We start from the raw sequence: 20,239 nt of genomic DNA on the forward strand, positions 1-20,239 counted from the left end.
CATCAATATTTAGTAAACTTTGTTCAAAACATTTTGAACCGAACTGCTTCGACAAAGAGAGGTTTAGCCATCCAGTTCCTCTGAAAGGATCAGTTCCGACTGTTTTTGAATTTCCAAGACACCTGAACAAATATTCCTGGCATCGTAAGCCACCTAAAAGTCGAAACAGCCCTTGCACTTCATCTTGCCTGGTATGAAAATGGGAAACCACGGAAAACCATCTTCAGGGCTGCCGACAGTGGGGTTCGAACCCACTATCTCCCGAATATTGGATACTGGCCGCACTTAAGTGACTGCAGCTATCGAGCTCGGTAAAAAAGAAGCTCTAAAGTTTAAAGTGGAAGAAGGTAATGCCACAGGTAAACCTGTCCTTTGTAGCCTTATCACTGATGAAATGTCCATCAGGAAAAGATAGAATGGGATGGAAAGGCCACATGTGGTTATGTGGACATGGGGCTGATGTTGATGATGGTTCACTCCCAGAAGCAAAGGAGGCCCTTGTGTTTCTGGTAAATGCCATCAATGGCCATTGGAAGGTTCCCATAGCTTATTTTTTAATTGATAGCTTGTCAGGAGAAGATAAGGCAAATTTATTAACCACTGCTCTGACCATATTGCATGACACTGGTGTTCATGTAGTCAGTTTAAAGTTTGATGGGGCAGCCAGCAACTTGTAAATGGTAAAATTTCTGGGCCTGGATATTCACCAAGCCAATGAGAAAACCTCATTTGAGCACCCAGTGATGAAAGAGCCAGTGTTTATTTTTCTAGATGTGTGCCACATGCTGAAATTGGTGAGAAATTCTTTGGCTTCTTTGGGCACAATTTTTAACAGTGAAGGTAGTGCCATATTATGGACATATGTAGGAAAACTAGTAGACATACAACTAGAAGAGGGATTAACGCTTGCTACTAAGATTCATAAGTGCCATATTAATTGGGAATCGGAAAAGGTGAAAGTAAGATTAGCAGCCCCAACTTTGAGTAACAGTGTGGCTCAGGCACTCAGGTGTTTGAAAAATTCAGGGTATGATTTATTTAAAGATTGTGAAGCTACAGCTGAATTTGTAGAAATTTTTAATAACATATTTGACAGTTTGAACAAAAGGGATATAAGTGCACATTCTCTCCCACAACAGAGGTTTTTATAAAGGATTTCCTCAGCAAGGCAGAATCATAATCATGCAGCTATTAACATCAAGTTCATTAGACTCTTCTGTTCTCCACTCAAGAAAGAAGATTGGATTTCTTGGATTTTTGGTGTGCATAAGAAGTTGCCTTGGCCTCTATAAGTATTTAGTAGGCCTACTCAGTGAGCAGCATAAACTGAAATACTTGTTATTGTACAAATTATGTCAGGACTACTTGGAGGTACCGTATTGTTCTCTGTCATTAGGAGAGGTGGTGATAATAACAATAACCCTACTGCTGCTCAGTTTAAAGCTGCATACAAAAGATTACTGGTTCAACATGAGGTAAAAGGAGCAGATTCAAGTAACTTATCACATAAACGAAAATATGTGTTTTTTATGTTTGTAACACATTAAAATTGCATAGAAAAAGCCTGGTTTGTCCCCATTTGTGAGTGATGTTGAGACATATATTGCTGGATTTGTGGTGAGGAAGGTGGAATGCCTTATCAAATGTGCAGTATGCTTGAGTGCTCTGAGGAGTGCCAGAGAGAACTACACAGACTACACTTTAATCAAAGAGAAGATGTACTCTGGAGATGAGGGATTAATCGTGCCCTCCTAAGATGTGATAGTGTTGTGTACGTTGACTGAAAGTGCACTCAGAAATATCAATGTACTAAGGAGCAAAGAAGTTTGTTGAGGTCAGTGAATGGAACCTTGTTTTATTGTATGGAGGACCATTTACTTGAGCAAGAACCATCGCAGAGCCATGAAATGGACTTGGTTAACTGTGAAGTGTTATGGCAATTCTAGAATGCGACATGAATGTGCTAAGGTAGATGAGGAAAGAGACAGAAAGAAAGTAAGAAGTGTATTGAACAAGTACATATTGTTCAATCATCAGTGATTTAGGACAGTATTGTGAAGACATACAGTTCTCTGGTTTTCAAAACATTCCTGATCTTCAAGCTGGAGAAGAATGGTGAATAACTTACATGTAAATATTTGTTTCCTGTGTTCTATCATACATTTGTATATTAACTGGCTACAGCTGTTTTGGTGAGTTGTAGCCTACATGGCTTCCTGTCTTTCATCATATTGTAAATTATGTTATTGTACATTTTTAAGGATGCTTTTGTGAATGTTACATCTCATTAGGCTTAACTAACTCAGTTATAGTTTGATATAGCCTGAGTATTTAGAATAGTTGAACAACTTTTGATGTGTGTGTACTTATTCATATCTGATAGTGGCTGCTAACCTAGATGGTAGGTTGTTCTTTGTGCGTTCATGCATGATAGCAGCTGATAACCTAGATGTTAGGCCCTGTAAAATAATAGCTATCATCATGCCTAAATGTACATCTGTAAACTGAATTTGAAGGTCTGTGAATATGTGTGATGATGGTGACAGCTGTTCTTTAATAACAGAACCTTGAGGTTATCACCTGCATTAAGTATTGGTAAATTCAAACTTTCTTTGGCCGTAATTATTATAGGTGTAGTGGGGACGATTGCGTTATTATCGGTCACGTTTCTTGATTTATAAGGCTTAACCAGCATAAAATCGGCATTATTAGAAATGCAGGTTATTGACAGGTTTTGTTGAATTTATTATTTACAGCACTGTGAAAATATTTTAAAAATAACTATTTCAGACGAATATTACGGAGAAAAATTAAACTTGTGAAATTAGGAGAACTAAAATAAGTTAACAACGTGTGAGACCTATTCACGTCACCGCACCGCTTAACTGATACATAAACACATCAGAATATCACACATATAAAATGATACTTAACATTTTTCATACAAAAAGGAACAGAAATATTCCTAGGGAATTGCATTTATCACCATCTTCGATAGTTTAAATAAATTAATCATAAGGAGCACGCTTAAATCAGGATTTAAAAACACTCCGCTATGCTGTTCTCATGGAAGACCGCCTTGTTTTGCCCTACATCAGCTGATCGCTCAGAGCTTGATGTTGGTGCCACGCTTGGCCGGTAGAAACATACGGAGCGCCCTCTCTATCTATTTCTATGCTCGAAGACGGGACGTGAAAACAAATGAATGAACTGTGCCGCAAAATAAACGTTGTTGCTTAGAATGGCCTATTCTCGTTAAGAAGGACAATAACAACCAACAAATTCCTTGTCTTGGCTGAAGCATAATAAACTTTAAGGCGAGTCTCGTTACCTTACAGACAGAAAACATGTGAATGGCGGTTGGATCCCTCCACTTTTCTTCGCTTAATTATCATTCCCTGCGGGGCGCGTGTAGTCAGGCCGGTCTTGCGCCGCGTCATGATCCTATCTTGTCTACACCACATTGCTCGTTCTGCCGCAAGATGGCAGAGGCGAGGCCAAACCGCCCGCTCGCCGTTCGCGCGCACCATTTTAGATAGAAGATCAATTATATATTCTAACAAGCCTCAGGTAGTTCGGTCAGCTGGGAGACGGGACATCCCAAGGACGACCGCAGTCCGAACTCTCTCCACCAGTGCAACTTCCTTTGTTCGCGTCAGCAGACGGGACCAGCTCTATCTATAGGGCAAGAAACTTAGCAGGCGCCTTGCCAGTAGCTATTTTTAGATGTTTCAGAGTCACTGGCTCGTGATATGGGTATGTATATATGATAATTACACATTGTGTTACAAATTCTTTCCTTTACAAGAGGATAAATTCAACTACTATATAAAAAAGTTGAGTAATTAATCCAATATTTTAAAGAAAATAATGGAAATGGCAAGCAAGCAAGCTTGTATTTGTGGTGACTGTTTACATCGCGAAAGGTATGTAAACAACAACACTACGTGAACGAAAACCTCAGGAAAGTGAATTTTCTTCCAAAGAACGTATATGAAGTTGAAAATTTTGCGTTCTTTGAAATATTTGAGGAGTTGTTTCGCTAAAGGTTATCCTGAACTTCTTTGGGTCGAAATTAGTGTACCTTCATAGGCAGACACAGTATAGCAGTACAAATTTAGAGATATAAAGTTTATTTTCCTTCAGCACATGAGCACACAGTTTTCCAACAAATATCCTGTTTAGTCCGCCTCTGAGTTCTAGTGGTTAGTGCGATTAACTGCCACACCTTGGACCCGGGTTCGATTCCTGGCCCTGCCACGACATTTGAAAAGTGGTACGAGGGATCGGGAGGTCAACTGAGTAGAGGGGGTTCGATTTCCACCTCAGCTATCTTTGAAGTGGTTTTCCGTGGTTTCCCTACTTCTCCTCCAGGCAAATGCCGGGATTGTACCTACAGTAACTTAAGGCCACGGCCGTTTCCTTCCCACTTTCTTGTCTATCCCTTTCAATCTTCCCATCCTACCACAAGGCCCCTGTTCAGCATATAAGGTGAGGACGCCTGGGATAGGTACTGGTCCTTCTGCACAGTCGTATGCTTCCGACCCAATGTCTCACACTCCAGGACACTGTCCTTGAGGTGGTAGACGTGGGATCCCTCGCTGAGTCCGAGGGTAAAACCAACGCTGGAGGGTAGACGGATTAAGAAAGAAAGAAAGTGTGGGTAAATAGAAAATTCACGTTTTATACAAACGTTCGACAGTTGTAGTCTCCATTTAATTAGATCTGTTTCACGTGCCAAGTGTCAGATCGGGAAACGAACCTCTACTAATTGCAAGATGGAACGTAACTGGACAGAATCTAATCGGCAAAAGCCCGAGATACCGAAGAAAACGTGTCCTGCTTCTATTTTGATCAACACATATTTTACTTAGAGTTACCGAGGTCTGAATCCAAAATGCAGTGTTAGAAAGCCACCGTTTAAACATAGAGGTGCCTGTAATATTCTACGCTCAACCTCCTTACAGCCACGTATTGTAGGGCCTATCTGATTTTAAACTCTTAACTAAACTTACAAGGGGACATTCCCTACTCGTCGCCACCGATTTCGCTCAAATTTATAGAACATGCAGGGCTTGGCTAGAAATGAAAGTACCCAAAGTGGAAACTCCAGATGGCCAAAAATAAAAATGTTGACGCGACTCACGCACTGTATAAGCCACTTACGTGCGCACGCCGTGCAGTAGTTGGCATATCGGTAAGAGCTTGGACTAGTAATTCGATGGTCGTGGATTCGACACCCCATGTGGAAAATATTTTTTCAATTTTTATAATATTCATTTATTTTAATTTATTTTACTTATGCAAAAGGCATGTATTACGTCATTTTTTTAATGAGCGCACAATTGTAGAAAATTTGGAGTTGCGAACTTTCCCGACGTATTCAAACAGGAATTTTTTTTAAAATTTTTTTTATTTTTTTTTATTGGCTATCTCCCCTCATTGGGGAATGTGCCATAAACGTGAATAGTCGTTTCGCTGTAAATTCGTTTTCACCTGACAAGTGAAGGTTGCTCCTGGCGACTGCACACAAACACTAGATTCTTGGCGCAGGTAGACAATGACAATGAAATCCCAATTTTTTACCTTTTCTATGCCTTTTGCGTATAAATAAATAAAATGAATTATTCACCTCTATGCGTAATTGGAAAATGAATAATATATATTTTGACAGAAAAAACCAGTCTCCACACGGAGAGTCGAACGCACGACCATCGGATTACCATTCCGAGCTCTTACCGCTACGCCAACAACTGCCCGGCGTGCGCACTCACGTTAAGTGGCTTATACGGTGCGAGAGCCGCGTCAACATTTTTATTTTTATTTTTATTTTCTATACACTTGGCCATCTGGAGTTCCCACTTCGGGTACTTTCATTTCTAGCCAAGCCCTGCATGTTCTATAAATTTGAGCGAAATCGGTGGTGACGAGTAGGGAATGCCCCCTTGTTAGTTTCGAAGTGTACGTTGGCTAGGCCTGTCGAGCAATTCTCATATTATTTTAAAATAAATAATGTTATTGTTTTTACGTATCACTAGCTATTGTTGACCCTTTCGGAGACGCCCAGATGTGTCAGTAAATCTACGGACGAGGCTGACGTATTTTAGCACCTTCAAATACCACCGGACTGAGCCAGGATCGAACCTGCCAAGTTGGAGTCAGAAGGCCAGCGCCTCAACCGTCTGAGCCACTTTCATCATCATCATCATCTGTTTACCCTCCAGGTTCGGTTTGTCCCTCGGACTTCGCTTCAGACCCTTGGTCGGAGGATACAACTGGGGAGTACGACCAGTACCTCGCCCAGGCGGCCTCACCTGCTATGCTGAACAGGGGCCTTGTGGAGGGATGGGAAGATTGGAAGGGATAGGCAAGGAGGAGGGAAGGAAGCGGCCGTGGCCTGAAGTTAGGCACCATCCCGGCATTCGCCTGGAGGAGAAGTGGGAAACCACGGAAAACCACTTCCAGGATGGCTGAGGTGGGAATCGAACCCACCTCTACTCAGTTGACCTCCCGAGGCTGAGTGGACCCCGTTCCAGCCCTCGTACCACTTTTCAAATTTCGTGGCAGAGCCGGGAATCGAACCCGGGCCACCGGGGGTGGCAGCTAATCACGCTAACCACTACACCACAGAGGCGGACCTGAGCCACTTTACCCAATAATATTATTTTTATACATAAATAATATTCCATTATTCGTAACTGGCTTCATATTTTATGTCCACCTGTTTCCGCTATATTAAAGATAATAATAATAATAATAATAATAATAATAATAATAATTGTACCGGGCGGTACACCTCTACACCGTTTATTTAAAAGTTGCGCCAGTTGAAACTCCTCTTCTGGAGGAAGGTTGAACTTTATCTACTCTATTAATTCTCTACTTTCTCAGAAGATGTCACCACGTGGAAAATTTTGAGTTTTTGAACTGTGTCACCTTTGATGTGTTTTTGTTTCGCTTGAAGTAAGAAGTGTGAACTTTCTCTTCTAGAGGACACTACTGAAGATCAACAATAGCGCACCCTAGTGCGGAGTCAAAGAACTATTTTGTTGGAGAAATTTTTATTTCAAAAGTTTGTTTCTTGTTAAATTTCTTTCTGTTATTGTTTAAGTTGGCTGTATACCCCTCTTTTTCCCCTTGTTTTAGATTTATCCAATCCCGAATTTCTTTTAGTAATTTCTGACCAATCTGGTGTATCTTCCCCCAACTTGTATCTGTTGCGGGGTCCTATCCAATAAAAACATTGTGGGCGGGTGTTTTCATTCCCCTAACGCCTAGAAACTTCCGCGAGAGTATATAAACTGCTGATTTTAGGGTCTCCGGGCCACTTCTGTTCCATCTTTCAGTGTATTAAGTACATAGCAGGAGGCGGGAAGCGCCTCTTTCCTCGGCGGCGGTCAACAATAAGGTAATGGCCGATTAATAAATTCTTTCTTTTCTTGCTCAGCAGTTTAACTTTCGGGGCGGGTTCTAAGCGTTCAACCATGTAACCTTTTCCTAAAATGTAAAAACAACTGGTATCTATTCTATTTTAAAACGACATATCGGGATAGAGAGTGCTTAACCCTCTCGAGCTCCCACTCACATCGTCTTGAGGTGAACTTATTCTCTCAACCAATTCTTCCGTAATGTAATGTAAATTGCTATTACGTCACCTCTGTAGTATGGGATTAGCCCTTGCATCAGTGGCCTAAGAGCCAAAGTAGGTCTTAAAAACCAAGTGTATTAGGAGTGCAAGTTCGCCTCCTCTCAAATTGTTTTAGAGGTCATTTAATTAACCTGCTTTTCATTTAATAGACCTCAGTAGATTGGGTATTTTACCCCTGTGTTTATGTCCGTTGAGGACAACTTGAAGGTGGAGTTTGGTGTGGCCTAGGAGAGGCTTAAATTAAGGAGCGTGTGGCTCTTTTGGAAACGGAGTGTTGTATGCCTCGAGGAGGCTTTACTGTGTAATTTGGAGCAAGGGCTCCAGGGTTTGATTGGGGTCTTCTGCCCCTTTGTTAAAATTTGTATATCGGAAAGTTGGGCTAGTTGCTCAAAAATTGTGAACTCAGGGCTCGAAGCCCAACCTCTGTAATCCCTGTAATTGTACATTTCAAATTGTGTTTCGGCTACTAAGTACCTGTTCTTTGTTATTACTTAATATTGAAAAGGAAATATAACCTTGTTAACTTTTACATTAACTTTGATTCCGTAGTTTGAGACCCATTCACGCCCGCACCTTCTTACACCTCTACCTACCACCAAAACACGGTAACAAGTGGTAGCAGAGCGTGGTTGAACGGGTCTCAATTTAGCCCCTTTTGACGGCGAGACATTGTTTTGATCCGAACTCTAACCATTTTCTCAGTTGCTGGCATTTTGAGTTTTCCAAAATTGTTCTGTCATCATGCCCGGCCCTCGCGATGTTCTCCTCCTTAACTATTTGCGCAAAGAGGAGTTGATATATGAGTTAACTATCAGAAACGTTCAATCTGGAGGCACGGTTGCAATAGACACTAAGAAGCTTAGAGAGTCCCTTGATTTGCCCATTTCCATCCCCAATTTGGGAGAGAAAGAAATTGACGACTCTCTTTCCACGATCACGGAGAATATTACTGGGCTAGCTTCCGTAGTTAGTTTTTTTGATGAAAATGATCCGTCTCCTAATCAAATTAAGCGTGTGCAAGGCAGGCTATATCATTTTTCGAATAGGGTTAACGATCTGTTGTCTCTAAAACTGAATGATGTTCAGAGGAAGGAAGCTAGTACGCTCCTGGAAAATATTTCCGAATTATCTAATAAGGTCACTCAATTGTTAACTGGGGAAGTTCCTCCCAAATCTGATCAACCCACCATAGTGAATCCAGGTAGTGAGGAAGCGCCTCCCAAGGGAGAAGTTAATAGGATAACCGTTGCTGCTCAAACTATCCCTGCCCCATTGGACAACGAATCTGAACGTCGTGCATCATTGAGTAACATCCGTTCTGAATTGACTTCCTTGCCATTGAAACCTTTACCTACTATGTCACCCGGGTTTAGCAGCTTGCCTCATCCATTGGCAATGTTGCTAAGAGGTATCTCTAAGTTTTCGGTCAACACCACCAGTGAAGTTATTTCTTTCTTAAGGTTTTTAGTTGAATTTCAGGATCATGCCCTCGTATTTTCGCTTTCCCCTTGTCAAATTTTACAAATAATCTATCCTTATGCTATTGGTGTTCTCTCAGATAAAATAGTAAGAGCCATAGCTGAACAGTCATCTATCGAAGATTTCCATGCACATCTGCTTGCAAATTTTATTCCTGCCCGCGCGAGGTCATCTCTTATTCAGAAATACTATTATCGGGTACAGCGCTTGGATGAAAACCTGGCAGACTTCATCCAAGATATTAAGTTTTATACTAGGGTGTTTGCTCTTCACTTCCCTGAGGATCAAATTGTACAAGCTATTGTGGAAGGCATTTAACCATCTTATAGGTCATACTTGTGTTTTGCGGCGTGCCCGCAAACTTTCTCTGAACTTGAAGCGTTGGCCGTCTCAGCGGAAGGAGTTAGATACGCCGATTCTTTGCGTGTAGCAAAAGAACCCCCGCCTTCTTTTAGTAATACTCGGCCTCCACCTCGCCGATCAGTTACCCCTCGTAAATGTTATGCTTGCGGGTCGCCTGACCATCTGCGCAATAAGTGTCCTCTGATCAAGTCTAGTAGGGCAAATAATGGAGCTGGTTCATCACAAGGCTGTTTTAAGTGTGGGGCCTTCTCACATATCGCCAAAAATTGCCCAAACTCAAATAGCACCCCCTCCTGCTCAACTTCTGGTGCAAATTCCACCTATGCCAATAATAAAAAGTGACTAGTGGCTTCGGCTGAGTCGACTAATCCATCTTCCCGAGACTCAGCCCCTAGTAAACAGATTGTAAATGCAGAGAACGATCAGCCTTCAAGTTCACCTTTTGAATGCCCTAAAGAATGTTTTAGGATTGCGGCGGATACCCCCGCACCTGTTCCTTTTCTTAAGATTGAGGTAAATAACGAGCCTATAACAGCTCTCTTAGATTCAGGTAGTGTTTGTTCGGTTATTGCGGCTGAATGGTATTCTAAATTGAAAACGGTTTGTAAACTTCCTGACTATGTCTCTTCTCCTGTTCAATACGTTTCGGCTAATTCATCTCCATTAGAAATTCTAGGTTCCTTACTGGTCAAAATTCGTGTTTTTAAGTTTACATGGAAAGTTAAATTGTTTGTGGCCAAGCAATTGTCTTGCCCCATTATATTGGGAGCTGACTTTATTTCTCACTCTGGTCTTGTGCTCGATCTGCAGTCTAGGTCGTGCACATTCAAATTTGCTTCTAGGTGTAAAATCCCACTATTAAAGTGTAATTCTGTGTCATGTTCTTCTATGTCGCCTATCCAGGATGAGATGTTGTTAGACCTTAGACATCTACCTGAGAAGCAGGCTGATAGTATTCGCAAACTGTGTCAGTCGTTTCCCGAGGTGTTCTCTGATACTCTTGGTGTTACTGACCTTATTGAATACAAAATTGAGGTTACGGATTCGATTCCTGTCCGTTTGCCACCGTATAGGCTATCTCCACCTAAAATGAAGGCTCTGAAGGAAATCATCGATCAGATGTTGAAGGACGGTATTATTAGGCCCTCTAAGTCAGCGTATTCTTCGCCTATTTTTCTAGTACCGAAACCCCAAGGAGGTTTCAGGCCTGTCATTGATTACAGGGCTCTCAATCGGAAGGTGGTGTTACAATCTGTGCCCCTTCCCGACCTTCATTCTTGTTTTTCATGGTTTCGTAAGGCCAAGTTCTTCACCATCTTGGACTTAAATCAGGCCTATAATCAAATTCCCCTTGCCGAAGAGTCTAAACACCTTACAGCGTTTGCCACGGACTGGAATTTATACGAATACAACTGCGTGCCTTTCGGGCTCCCCACGGGGGCAGCTGTGCTCACTAGGCTACTAGATAGGGTCTTCTCCGACATCAAATTCGAGTACTTATATCACTACTTAGATGATGTCGTAGTATTTTCAGAGACTTTTGAAGAACACCTAGATCATCTGCGAGAAGTTCTCGATCGCCTTCGTAAGGCTGGGTTAACTGTTAAGTTGTCCAAGGTTGCCTTCGCTAAGCCCTCTATGTCTTTCCTAGGGCATATTGTGTCACCCGATGGTGTAGCAGTTGATCATTCTAGAACACAGGCCATCCGTGATTTTAAACCTCCCAAGGACATTAAAGGTATCGCCAGGTTCATTGGTGTGGTGAATTTCTTCAGAAAGTTCATTCCTAACTTTGCTAATAGAGCGGCGCCCTTAAACCTTCTTCGTAGGAAAGGCATCAAATTCGAGTGGGGACCTTCTCAACAAGCCGCTTTTGAAGACCTTAAATTAGCTCTTTGTAATGCCCCTGTACTTGCTATGCCTGATTTCTCGAAGAAATTCATCGTCCAAACCGACGCGTCGTCGTCAGCAGTAGCTGCAGTCCTTCTTCAAGAGACTGAACTAGGGAGGCGACCCATCGCCTATGCGTCTAGGACATTGTCGGCTCAAGAAGCCAAGTATTCCATCTATGAGCTCGAAGGTTTGGCAGTCTTATTTGCCTTAGAAAAGTTCCGTCTCTATCTGGAACACGTTAAATTCGACCTGGAGACAGATAATCAAGCCTTAAGCTGGGTCTTAGGTAGGCCGCGTCGTACTGGTCGTATAGCCCGCTGGGCTATTCGTATTTCCGCCTTCCAGTTTGATGTTAGACATATCAGAGGTACCGAAAATGTTGTTGCTGATGGACTCAGCCGTATGTTTCATAACGACGTAGAGACCCACGAACCGGTCGACAGTTCATCACCTTCCGAGTCCATACTATCTGGTGTTAATGCCATCTTAACAGATGCTCCCATGCTTTTTAGGGATATTGAGAAATACCAACGTGAAGATCCGACGCTGGCTCCGATAATGGAAACCCTTTCTTCTGGGGAACATGCTGTCCCTTATGTTCTGAGGAATGGTGTTCTATGTTGCCCTTCGAGGCATGATAAGTTGATGAAAGTTGTTGTTCCAGCGGTTCTTGTACCTATGATCTTCAAATACTATCATGAGACCCCATTGGGGGGGGCATCTTGGAATCTTTAAAACTCGTGAAAAGATTCGTGAAATGTTCATATGGAAAGGTATGGACGGTGAAATTCGGGAACTTGTAAAAGCTTGTAAATCTTGTTTGATCAGTAAACCCACCATGTCCACTAAAGTAGGCCTTTTGTCTTCTCATCAAGCGTCGCGCCCCATGGAACGCCTGTATATTGATTATGTGGGACCCTTCCCCCAGTCAAAGGGTAATGCCAACAAGTTCATCTTTGTGTGTGTAGATGGTTTTACAAGATTTTCCTGGTTATTTCCGACTAAGCTGGCTACCGCTCAGTCAACTATTACTTGCCTAAATTCTATTTTTGCTTCTTTTGGTCCGTGCCAATACATTGTATCTGATAATGCTAAGGCTTTTACATCTAATTTATTTCGTAAATTCTGTTTTGACTTGTCCATCTCTCATGTAACTACTTCCGCTTATTACCCTCAACCATCTCTGGCTGAACGGGTTAACCGTAATCTCAGGTCCGCACTTATTGCCTATCATCATGAAGATCATTCTAGGTGGGACACGTCCCTGCATTGGTTAGCTTTTGCTTTGAATTCGGCGGTTCATGAATCACACAAATTTACTCCAGCTTCTTTGATGTTTAAGTTCGTTCCCAACACGCCGCTCTCTAACCTCTGGTCTCTGAATGACATTCTGCCCGAGACAATAGATCCGGACAACATTAAAGATCTTTGGAAGAAGGCTAAAGCTAATCTTAAAGTATCTCATGAAAAGGTTAGGGAAAGGTATGATCGTGGACGGAGACCCACCACTTTGAAGGTAGGTGACCAGGTTATGGTCAAAAATTTTGTTCCCGCGGGCAAGCTTGCCCCCAGATTTCATGGGCCTTGTATCATTCTCGATTTTCTTACGCCGGTTACCTTATTGCTTAGTAATCCAGCCACCGAGAGGATATTTAGAGTTCATCTGTCCCAGGTGAAACCGGTGTAATTTCTGTGTTAACTTGCTTCATATTATTTTGAAAGGATATGAAGGTTATATTTTTTTTGAGTTTCACTTTTAAGGCATTCTGCCCCTTCTATAATATTTTGGTTTTAGATGTAAGCCTTTTGTAAAACCCACCCCGATCCGTTAAACTGCCATCCTGTTCTTGCCACGGCCATTACCACGCTCCCGTCTCCTGCTCCACCTTACACTTCATAATAGTAAATGCCATGGATATCTACACGCCGCTGGCCCCTCAACCTCTCCACAAGCCTGTACCCTCAAAGAAGATGATAGTCCAACACAATTCTGCCGCCTAGCTTTAATGTTTCAGCGCCCCCGCAGCCGCGCAGCGCCGTGCAGCGACTGGGGAGGGGGATGGGCCCCCTCCTCTCCAGCGAGGACGACATGTGCACGGCGAGCCGGAGCTCTCCTCCCGGCCAAGGCTGACGTGCGGCGCACGACCTGCTACTTGCCCGCAGCCTGTATATGTTCACCGCGGGCGCGGCGTGCTTCAACACCTCTGCTCCCCTCATTGTGCGGGCGAGCGGTATCTCAGGGTACTTGAGGGGTCCGAGCGGCCTCCTTTTGGACGCAAGCTACAACGGCCGGTCCGGCCATCCAACTTCATCAACATCAACTACATGGACAGTTACTATAAGAGATAACTACATTTGGGAATTCAACAGCAATATTTGGTGGACCGTGCAAAAAATTTTTCTTCACTTCTAAGTATTAAAAGTTTATCTTCAGAAATTCAAATTCTACAAACTTAAAGACTTTCATTCACCTGCAACAACAACATTTTGAAACTGAATTAAGAAATCTTGTAAATGCTTCTGCTATCTATCTTCGTATCAACATCATTACTGGGACTTTGTTTCAAACTGATTTCATGTGTCACCCCTGGAGGAACTTTTGGGGGGGGAGGTCTGTACCGGGCGGTACACCTCTACACCGTTTATTTAAAAGTTGCGCCAGTTGAAACTCCTCTTCTGGAGGAAGGTTGAACTTTATCTACTCTATTAATTCTCTACTTTCTCAGAAGATGTCACCACGTGGAAAATTTTGAGTTTTTGAACTGTGTCACCTTTGATGTGTTTTTGTTTCGCTTGAAGTAAGAAGTGTGAACTTTCTCTTCTAGAGGACACTACTGAAGATCAACAATAGCGCACCCTAGTGCGGAGTCAAAGAACTATTTTGTTGGAGAAATTTTTATTTCAAAAGTTTGTTTCTTGTTAAATTTCTTTCTGTTATTGTTTAAGTTGGCTGTATACCCCTCTTTTTCCCCTTGTTTTAGATTTATCCAATCCCGAATTTCTTTTAGTAATTTCTGACCAATCTGGTGTATCTTCCCCCAACTTGTATCTGTTGCGGGGTCCTATCCAATAAAAACATTGTGGGCGGGTGTTTTCATTCCCCTAACGCCTAGAAACTTCCGCGAGAGTATATAAACTGCTGATTTTAGGGTCTCCGGGCCACTTCTGTTCCATCTTTCAGTGTATTAAGTACATAGCAGGAGGCGGGAAGCGCCTCTTTCCTCGGCGGCGGTCAACAATAAGGTAATGGCCGATTAATAAATTCTTTCTTTTCTTGCTCAGCAGTTTAACTTTCGGGGCGGGTTCTAAGCGTTCAACCATGTAACCTTTTCCTAAAATGTAAAAACAACTGGTATCTATTCTATTTTAAAACGACATATCGGGATAGAGAGTGCTTAACCCTCTCGAGCTCCCACTCACATCGTCTTGAGGTGAACTTATTCTCTCAACCAATTCTTCCGTAATGTAATGTAAATTGCTATTACGTCACCTCTGTAGTATGGGATTAGCCCTTGCATCAGTGGCCTAAGAGCCAAAGTAGGTCTTAAAAACCAAGTGTATTAGGAGTGCAAGTTCGCCTCCTCTCAAATTGTTTTAGAGGTCATTTAATTAACCTGCTTTTCATTTAATAGACCTCAGTAGATTGGGTATTTTACCCCTGTGTTTATGTCCGTTGAGGACAACTTGAAGGTGGAGTTTGGTGTGGCCTAGGAGAGGCTTAAATTAAGGAGCGTGTGGCTCTTTTGGAAACGGAGTGTTGTATGCCTCGAGGAGGCTTTACTGTGTAATTTGGAGCAAGGGCTCCAGGGTTTGATTGGGGTCTTCTGCCCCTTTGTTAAAATTTGTATATCGGAAAGTTGGGCTAGTTGCTCAAAAATTGTGAACTCAGGGCTCGAAGCCCAACCTCTGTAATCCCTGTAATTGTACATTTCAAATTGTGTTTCGGCTACTAAGTACCTGTTCTTTGTTATTACTTAATATTGAAAAGGAAATATAACCTTGTTAACTTTTACATTAACTTTGATTCCGTAGTTTGAGACCCATTCACGCCCGCACCTTCTTACACCTCTACCTACCACCAAAACACGGTAACAATAATAATAATAATAATAATAATAATAATAATAATAATAATAATAATAATAATAATAATAATAATAATAATAATAGTCCGCCTCTTTGTAGATTCTTGTACGGGTGTGTTTTTGAACTAATGATGGTCTAAAAACTTTATTGACGATTCCCAAACATCTATTGAATTTGGAGATTTTCTCAAGTATTTCTAGTTCTTCAAAGAAAGACAGTTTGTAGCCGAGGTATTTAAAATCATTTACTTTTTCCAAACTGTTGTTATTTAAGCAGATCTTGCCTCTTACTGGTTCATTGCCACAGAAAGCCATTATCTTAGTTTTCTCAGGGGATATTTCCATCGAGAACTTTTCTGAGACTAGGTCTAGGTTATACTTTGAACGCTGTAAATCATCTTCTAAAGTGGCGACCAGCACTGCGTCATCTGCAAATAATATTGTACCCAGCTGTATATTTCTGTTAATGCGGATGGAACCATCTCTTGTTTCTCTAAATTCTCGTATGAGAGCATTAATATAGATTATGAACAGGAGAGGGGGAAGACCGCAACCCTCTCTTACTCCTGTGTTTATTGTTTTCCACTCTGACAATTTATCGTTGACCTTTACGGAAATCAGGTTATGTTTGTAAAGGTTACTTATGTTCCGTACCATCTGTTGTGGGGTGTGATCAGATATTAAAATATTAAGTAAGGTATTGCGGTTTACTTTGTCAAAAGCTTTTTTCAAGTCCACAAAGGCTTTTGTGTTTTTCTAGAAGGATTTTCATTGCGAAATAGCCTTTCTGAAGCCGAATTGTTCCTCTCCCAGAATGTTCTCTGTAATGATGTTGGCATATATTTTATAACAAGAATTTAATAAACATATGCCTCTGTAGTTTTCACAATCATTCTTGTCGCTTTTCTTGAAAATGGGTATAACTATTGCTTTATTCCAGTTTTCAGGTGGTTCTTCTCCTTTCCAAATTCTATTTAAGAACTGGTGAATATTTCTTGGAAAGATTCGCATGAATATTTGAATAACTCCAAATTTAAGCCATCTTCACCAGGTGTTTTATTGCACTTTAGTGCTTTCATGATTGCAACTAGTTCTGCCATTGTAATGCGTTCGGTGTGTGGACTGTCTGAGTGAAGTGTCTGAATAGGTGAGACATTCTGTGACCATAAATTTTGAAAGTGATTGATCAAGTGTTGCAGGAGATTGTGTTAATTCTGAGTGTGTCTTTAGTTTCCCTATTCAAATTTTTCAAAAGTTTATAAGTCTGTGGTTGAGGTCTGGTTATGTCATTTTCTAAATGGGATATACGTTCTTCCCAGTTCCTCCTATGGTATATGCCCACTTCTCTCTTTGCAATAGTTCGCTCTCTGTGCTATTCTATTTTATCCTCATCTTTCTTGGCACATAAGTACTTCCTGTAGGCCTAAGTCTACATTTTGGCGATTTTAACTTATATATATATGAATCTGTTCCTCTGGGTTATACCCATCTTAGATCCGGGACAATATCGAGCTTATTCGGGGTAGTCAGTTCTTTCATGGAGTGTTAAAAGATAGTAAGTCCTGGATGTTTGTTGTTTCTGCCTGCATTGGGAGTTTTGTGAAACACGCAATTAAGTAATTCAGCCAGGTGTCGGAGACATTACGCTTCCACATAACTTGGCCTGAGGGTTCTGTTCCCATCCACACTAAAAAGTTGAAGATATTGAGCAGCTTCTATCATACATTCCGCCGGATAAGGAAGAAGACGATTTTTGTAAAGATATTCTAAAAGGGAGTAGCAACCTATGGTATTAGCATCAACTGGGAAAAACTCACACTCAGCGACCTGATGACAATAGAAAAAGTCAAGGCCCGATATCTCAAGAGAATTCTAGGCATTGGGAAGTCAGCCCCTTGAAGATTAACGTATGTTCTAACCAAAGAGGACTACTTCATTGACGATATCAAAACACAGTTTTGTCTACCAAACATGAGAATGCACGCCAAATGCCATTTGCTCCGACTTCTACTCTACGGACGCCATAATGACGGAAGAGTGGAAGCAAGCAAACTATGAGCTACGGCACGTAATCACACGTTACGCCACTCATGGATTTCACCACAGATTCTGCCAAACCAAAACCTTCCACCAGCCGAACGAAGACTGTATATGTAACCTGTGCAAAGATCATTATGAAAGATACCATGCACAAAACTACAAAATGAGGACAACCTCAATAATAAGAATAGCATTAGCATAATTGACCATCTGTACAAAAATTGTTTTTGCACATTGTGCGCTTTTCATTTATTATTAATAATAATAATAATAATAATAAAGGGAACAATGCAGATGGTTTGGAGGATGAGGATGATGAAAACTGATTATACTATCCAGGGTTTTAATGGTCAATTTTAAAAGAATAAAGAGGGTAACACTAAAAAATATTTTGTATTGTTATTAAGGAGGATTGGCTAATGTACATATTTCTTGATTTCTTTCTATTTCCTCTGGTGATATTTCAGTAATAGTATGTGATAATGTAAACATTTGTTAGCTTAGATAAACGTCATACTTTCAAACATTTTTTTTTTTAATTTTCAGAGACTGCCTGTGTTTCTATTCATGTAAACGCATTATATATTACAATTACCAATGAATACAGTGTTTAATATCCCAAATAAAGGCTAATTTTCAAAGAATGACACTTTTTAAATGCAAATACAATAAGCAAAACTGAATGAATTGCTAAAAGGGCTTCAGTCAATGAACATTAAACATTTTAAAAAACGTATAAAAATGAACTTTACATCCAATTTTTGGAGTTATATATGTCGGTCAGGAGTAGCCAAACTTATCAGAAGAGGTTTTTGATTCCGTAATGCAATAACGCAGGATAAAAACACTTTTTCTCGGTTACCTCAGAACTAGGTTCACTGGACTTACGCCTTTTTTACGCCCTTTTAACAATTCATGATTCATATATATCTTTCATATAGGCAGGGCCTTATTCTCAAAGACGCATGGGTCGCATATCAGGGGTCAACACGAAAGAGATGCCATTATTAATAAAACTTTCACCAAAGGAACAGTAATTACACATGTATTGAATTGAATAGAAGCACGGTGTGATTATGCAGTTAAAAATCATTTAGTCCGCCTCTGTGGTGTAGTGGTTAGTGTGATTGGCCCCCACCCTCGAGGGCCGGGTCCAATTCCCGGCTCTGGCACGAAATTTGAAAAGTGGTATGAGGGCTGGAATGGGGTCTACTCAGCCTCGGGAGGTCAGCTGAGTGGAGGGGGGTTCGATTCCCACCTCAGTCATCCTCGAAGTGGTTGTCCGTGGTTTCCCACTTCTCCTCCAGGCAAATGCCGGGATGATACCTAACTTAAGGCCACGGCCGCTTCCTTCCCTCTTCCTTGTCTATCCTTTCCTATCTACCCCCACCCCCCACCCCCGCAAGGCCCCTGTTCAGAATAGCAGGTGAGGCCGTTTGGGCGAGGTACTGGTCATCCTCCCCAGTTTTATCCCGACCCAGAGTCTGAAGCTCCAGAACACTGCCCCTGAGGCGGTAGAGGTGGGATCCCTCGCTGAGTCGGAAGGAAAAACCGACCCTGGAGGGATTCCAGAGCACTCCATCAACCCAGACTATGGATTAATGACTCAAACAAAAACAAAGCACAGAAAATGAATAGTGAAGAAATGTCATCAATACCTTTCTCAGAAGGAGAGAACTTGTGCTTGAATGGGGACTTTAAATGGAATTGATTAGCATTCAATAACAATAACGACCCTTCTCTCTGGACTATGAAGAATGGCAGACTTTTATGAAAGGCAATAAATCTGTTACGTGCTCCCTCTGTGTAGGGGAACTTCCTCCTGCCACGAATAACTCCACTTCCCCCAGCGTTCGAGCAGGGGTCGTCCTCTGCTTCATTAAGTTTCAGGACCAAAATAATAATTTGCGCTCTGTTAAGTTCATCATCACGTACTGATTGATAAAATCAGGTTCATATGTTATATCGTAATTAGCCAGTTTCCTTTAACCCACGTTCCTTCACGCTGTGACATCCAATCTAACTGTTTGTTCACATCTTAATACATTTCGTTTGTTTTTGATTTTGAATCCCTGGCCTTCGCTGGCGAGACCTAGTGTTCACATGTTCACAGTGCACTATACCTTCTGGTATGGGCTAGAACAATGTTGTTACTTTCAATGAAGTGTCTCATTCTTATCCTTGGCTTTGACGATATGAAAGTGACTGAGGTATGAGCGATGTTAGTAATGCAGCCAGTCCCTGCTATGAATGGCGTGAAAATGTTGCTCATAGGGTCGGTTGGTGCATGCATTTCAGTGGACAGATACGTAATAGCACGACTTCTGGCTCAGAGAGGAAAGGCCTCAGGGCTCTGAACTTTGGAGCTTGGGTTGGCGACCACGGGGCCCTTAGCTGAGTCCTGGCATTGCTTCCACTTACTTGTGCCAGGCTCCTCACTTTCATCTATCCTATTCCACCTCTCTTGGTCAACTCTTGTTCTTTTCCGACCCCGATGGTATTACGTATGGAGGCCTAGGGAGTCTTTCATTTTCACGCCCTTCGTGGCCCTTGTCTTCCTTTGGCCGATACCTTCATTTTTCGAAGTGTCGGACCCCTTCCATTTTTTCACTCCGATTAGTGTTATATAGAGGACGGTTGCCCAGTTGTACTTCCTCTTAAAACAATAATCACCACCACCACCACCACCATCAGTGAGGAAAGAAACGGGAAACTACCTCATTCCTCCTTT

The sequence above is a fragment of the Anabrus simplex genome, chromosome 4, assembly GCF_040414725.1.
Source record: "Anabrus simplex isolate iqAnaSimp1 chromosome 4, ASM4041472v1, whole genome shotgun sequence".
Taxonomy (NCBI): Eukaryota; Metazoa; Arthropoda; class Insecta; order Orthoptera; family Tettigoniidae; genus Anabrus; species Anabrus simplex.